Source organism: Pteropus medius, unplaced genomic scaffold, assembly GCF_902729225.1.
Source record: "Pteropus medius unplaced genomic scaffold, Ma_sr-lr_union100, whole genome shotgun sequence".
NCBI classification, from domain to species: Eukaryota; Metazoa; Chordata; class Mammalia; order Chiroptera; family Pteropodidae; genus Pteropus; species Pteropus medius.
The window spans coordinates 17210021-17216020 of NW_024354875.1; the positions used below are offsets into that span (position 1 = coordinate 17210021).

The window sequence follows — 6000 nt, forward strand, 5'->3', positions numbered from 1 at the left end:
TAGGGCCTGAGTAAGGCACTGGGGTTACAGACTTTCCCAGTCACTGTTTCCATCACTAATTCCCCAGTTTTGACCCAAAACTTTAGAAAATACTTCAAGGGAAGCTGTGGAACATTTCCTGAAAGAACATTACAGAAAAACCCATAAACTGGCCTTACCTTCAATCTATCAAATAAATTTCCTCAGCAGCAAAGCCTCTCCCAACTCTCCCCTCCTGAGTACCCCAGGCAAAGGCCAGCGTGGTGCCTGGGCTCTGAATTATCACATGGCAAGAGCAGCCAATCAGATCTTGAGTTGCTCATATTTCAGAAGCTAAATATACTGAGTGATCTTCTGAAAACCACCTGTTCATCAATTCCACTAAAGGATAAAGAGTAACAAATTGCTTGCTTAGAACTATTCAAATATAATGGAATTTTACCTAACTTCCAGCACGTGGGGTTCAAATTTACATTAAATCTCTCACTTATTGCAGCCCTGTTTAATACCATATTCGTGCAAAAGAATTTAGGAGAAAATAAGCATGATTTTGAGGGGCTATGACTCTTCCGTAACTGTTTTCTTCATGTCATTTATCATCTCCACAGAGGTAAACATGCTCACTCTCATACAGCTCATCAGGTGAGCTACAGGCAAGTTACAGGTATTGATGCAAAAGAAACAGAGGAATAAAATCCAGAAAAAAATCAAGTTGGCAAAAACAATTTTTAAAAATGTAGTAAAATAAAGTGATATGTGAAAATATTTGATGGTAACACTAGATAAGATATTCACAGAGTTTAATTAGACAGATTAGGCCCCATCACTTTTCTATTACTAAATTAGGGGGGTATGCCAAGATCATATTCATCATTTTCTTTCTCCTTAGGTAAGGCTAGCTGCTAGGAATACAGAGCTTCTCTCATATGTAACTGGGTTATTGATTTTCTATTTACTCACATGGCTCCTAGAAGGAAAGTATGAATGCAGGGAAAAAAGGGTTCGATCTCTGAACAGCAAGAACAGATCAAATGAAAATCAGTAAGTTACTAGAAGATAATGCTCTATTAGGCAAATCAGAGTGCAAGACATTGGCTTTGTAAAAATTATCTGACAATTTTCTACATAAAGACAATTTTCACTCATTTAATCTCTCTCCACTCTTCTGTGCTAAGGCTAAACTCTCTAAACTCTTCTGTGCTAAACTTTGTGGGTCACCCATATCTTGATATGAATTCGAAACTAAGCATATTGTAATCATGCTTTTTTAGTTAAATGTTAAGAAGTAATCTCATATTTTAAACACATATGCCTCTTCCCTTTCCGTGATTCATATGGTGGTAAGTAAAAGTGAACATCATTCTGTTATCTTTACTAATTATACCTGTTCATTTGGTGTATTTTCACAGATCTTATGACCAACGGATAGGTACATATAAGATCATTTACTTGGTACTCAAACACTAGAAGAATTGTGACTTACTACTCATTATGTGTTTTTAAAAGATAGTATTAAATAGAAAAATAATACAGGCCTCATTTTGAAAAAACATATAGTGCAAAATTATATAAAGTAAAAAGAAACAGACATTCTAAGGCTAATCTGGAATTATGCCTTCTAGGGATGAAAGAACAAGCAGCTCTATCTATTTTTTCTGGCCTATCTTTGGCTTGTTCTGTGGAAGAAGAATAAAGTGACACTGATTTATCGGTAGATTCTTATCCCATGCCTTGCACGTAGTAAGTGCTCAGTAAGTGTTGGTTATTATTATTTTCAAATTATTATTACCATTTTTTTACATTTCAGTAGAATCTTCACTCTTCACTCTGTATTAGGCTGAAATTCCAAAATTTTGCATTTTCTAAAATAAAACATTAATTAGAGTAAGAATTTATGAATCAATAAGAGTTTGACTAGAAGTCTGTATAACTGATTACATAGCAAAGCAAGATACAGCTTGGTGCCAACAGCAGAACTTCAGACAATGCTTTCCTAAAATTCACAGTATAGTCAATGAAATATTACTTGGCTATAAAAAAAGAATAAAATCTTACCATTTGCTACCTAGAGAGCATTGTGCTGAGTAAAATAAGTCAGACAGAGAAAGAAAAATACCACATGATTTCACTTATATGTGGAATCTAAAAAACAAAATAAATCAACAAACAAAACAGAAACAAACTTATAGATACAGAGAACATACTGATGGTTGCCAGATAGGAAGGGTTGGAGGGGTGGGTGAAAAAGATGAAGGGATTAAGAAGTAGAAATTGGTAGTTACAAAATAGTCACAGAGATGTAAACACAGCAGAGAGAATATAGTCAATAATATTGTAATAACTATATTTAGTGCCAGGTGGTTACTAGACTTACTGGGGGGATTGCTTTGTAAATTACATAAATGTCTAACCACTATGCTGTACACCTAAAACTAATATAAAATAATATTGAATGTCAGCTGTAGCTGAAAAAAAAAAAAAAGATCAGCGTATAGAGGTGTTGTATCTGGGGACCAGAGAAATCTGATGGGGAAAATGGCATTGTAATAGTTTTTGTTGTTGCAATTTATTTGATTTTATAAATTATTTTAATCGAACTATATCTGCATATTATTTAAGAATCAAATAGGTGGATGGATCTTGAGAGTATCATCCTAAGCAAAATAAGTCAGACAGAAAAGCACAAGACCCATATGATTTCACCCACATGTGGTATATAAAACAGAAAGCAACAAATGAAAAACAAAATAAACAACTCATAAACACAAACAACAGAATGGTGGTTACCAGAGGAGAAAGGAAGTGGGGGGAGGAAAAAGAGGGTAAACAGAGTCAAATTTATGGAGATGGAGGGAGACTAGATTTTGGGTGGTGAACACACAAAGCAATATACAGACGATGTGTTATAGGATTGCACACTTGAAACTTTATAATGTTGTTTACCAATGTCACCCCAATGAACTTAAAAAAAAAAAAGAATCAAAGAGTTTTGCAAGGATTGTTACTAAAATCAGTGCACCCTGTTCCCATTGTTTATCTTTCTTTCCCCGAGTCAATCATTTTAATTCTTTTTGCTGAATCTTTCGTTATTTATCTCCACACATTTAACAAAAAAAAGCTTATATTGCTCTTTTCTGACTTTTTTATTCATAGATATTATCTGTTAAGTTCCCACCTTGGAAGATGAGTTTAGCTCTCTTTCATAAAAACCTTCACTCTCATGGGACACAAACCTCATCTCCCATCCCTCTATCCCCCAAATAAAGTTCTCTTTATTTTATGTAATTCAGAATTTAATGTTTACTTATTAGAATTTGCAAAAGGCTGTTCACAACTGAACCCCATACATTATGATTATTTTTCTTTTCCTGCACAAGGTTTTGTTTTTCCTTAGAATTGATACTTTTCTTACTCTTTCTCTTCTCCCTTGGTTTAATTTTTCTAGACAAGCAGTATCTAATAGAATTTTCTGCAATGATGGAAATGCTTTATATTAGCTCCATATAATATGGTAGCCACTAGCTACATGTGGCTATTTAGCATTCAAAATGTGACTAGTGTGACTGCAGGACTGAGTTTTCATATTTTTTATTTATTTTAAACTTAAATAGCCACATATGGCTGGTGGCTATGGTGTTGAGCAGCACAATTCTAGACACTTATCATTAACTACTTCAAACTTTGTCCAAATCTGCTCTTGGAATTTTCAAAGACATTAAGTAGGACTCTATAATTATAACCATTTCATCTTAGAATTTTCAAGGAGCCTTTTATTCCATCTAGACTAGTTTCATCTGGGGATGGTGCTCAGCATCATTTTGATGCCTCTTAACTGACATTCTGGGGATTATGTGATTTACAATATGAAAATTCTGATTCCTTTAACTAACATTTGATGAGCATGTACAATGTATCAGGCACTGTTCTAGGTGCCTCCTTCACACAGGAGTCACCACTAGTTAGTTGACTAAGCAATGTGTATGCTCCACTTTTTCCTTATTAACAGAACCATAGTTTAGTTTGGGACAGAAATATGCTCATGTAAATATCCTCTTCAATTCCCTAAAAGTGACACAGTTTGCCAATAAAATTTGGGTGTAATTCTAGGGAATAAGGGCTCTGGGAAAGATTTTACTAATTTTACTAATGAACAAGGTCAGATTTAGATGGCATGTACTGTTTTCCTCTTGCCATTCTTCTCTTCTGTATTCCTGGACCACAGATGTAATGTCTGCGGGCAGAGCAGCCATTTTGAGACTATGAGGGTATATGTCATACACTAAGAATGGTAAAGCCTTTAGAGGGAGCCTTACTTTTACTGACTTCTTCAATTTTTATATTTTTAAATTATTTTATAAGTTAATAAGTTTAATATATAATTGTACAAATAATTATATTGATTATTTAAAATTTTCCTGCATATTTTAGTTTTTTCTATTTTGCACTTTACCAACTACTAATAAAGTTAATTATTTTTCCATATGTTTATTGACCATTTGCATCTTTTATTCTGTATATTTCCTGCCCATATCTCCCCTTCTAAATTGATTTATTGGCATTCTTAATATATTATGGATATTAGCCATTTGTCTTTTGTATGTGTTATGAATATTTTCTCCAAGTTGTTTGTGGTGTCTATGGCCATAGAGATGTTTTAAATTTATTTGCAATCACATTTGGCAATATTTTCCTTCTAGTTTCGAAGCTGCTTATTAAATATATTGAATTTTAAATGCCATTTTAAAAAATACATTGAATTACTATATATGTCTGTTTCACGAGTCATGCTTCTTCTTGTTTTATTTTCTTTTTTCTGGGATTTTGGTTTTACTTTTTACTTTATTTGATTTTGTTTTTATTGTGAAATGTAATATACAGAAAACTATACAAAACATATGTGTGTAATTTAGCAAATGATGGTAAAGTGAGCATCCACGTAACTATCTCTTAAGTACAGAAATGTCCTCTGTATTCTGACCCTAACAGTAATAATTTCCCTGCTTTTACTTTGTTTTATCACCTCTGTATGTATTTCTAAATAATATAGTTTAGTATTGCCTGTTTTTAATTTTATATAATATATTAATGCTATATACAATTTTTGTACTTAACTTTTCACTTAATATTATATTAGTTGATTTTTCTTATTGCCTAATATTCTATCTATGACTATAATTCTATTTATCCAATCTGCTGAGGGGGAATTGAGTATTTCCAGGTTGTCAATTAGGAACAAAGATGAAATAAATATTCTTGCACATGTATTCTGGTGCTCATAGACAATTTAATGATCAGAGTATGTAAGTAAAAGTGGAAATTATCGGTCAAGGAGTATGCTTGTCTTCAACTTCATTAAATAATGCTACCTGTTTTCCAATGTTGTTGCCAATTTATATTCTTATCAGTCATGGATATTCTAGCCTGGCCACAAGTTAAAATTAAGCTTTCTAAATTTTGTCTATTTGATGAATGTTTAATAGTATGATCTTGTGGTTTTAATTTGCATTTCCATGATTGTTAGTAAAGGTGAAGTCCTTTTCATACGTTTACAGACATTTGGGTATTCTTTGGTTTTTTAATGTGTCTGTTTAATTCCCTTGCTCATTTTCCTGTTGAGCTGTTGGCCTTTTGCTCATTGATCTGTAAGCCCTCTTCATTCTAGATACTAATCCTTTGGTGATTATTTGTGCTTTCAAATATCCTCCCCCTCTCTGTGGCTTAATTTTTCATTATTTGCATACTGACATTTGATGAATAGGGGTACTAAATTTTCATGGGGTCTTCATCAGCCTTCTCCTTTGTGACTAGTGATTTCAATTTTTAAAAAATCTTTCTACCCTAAGGTCATGAAGTTCTGATACACTCTTCTAAAAGCTTTAGCATTTCACCTTTCACATTTTAGTCTTTGATTTACCTGGAATTTTTAAAATATAGTAGGACGAGATATCTAATTTTATTATTTTTATATATGGATAGCCAGTTGTGCCAGCACCTTCTGTTAAAATTTTCATTGTTTCCTCA

At 32.8% G+C, this 6000-nt stretch overlaps 1 protein-coding gene across 1 annotated transcript in view; it reads right to left on the reverse strand.

The window, feature by feature from the left end:
• The window catches only part of NEB (nebulin), a 191705-nt gene extending 191459 nt beyond the window's left edge, over nucleotides 1–246 (reverse strand). The window contains exon 1 of the mRNA XM_039855663.1: nucleotides 159–246. The gene's annotated coding sequence lies outside the window, so the exon portion shown is untranslated. The remainder of the gene's footprint in view (nucleotides 1–158) is intronic.
• Nucleotides 247–6000: the final 5754 nt, after the last annotated feature.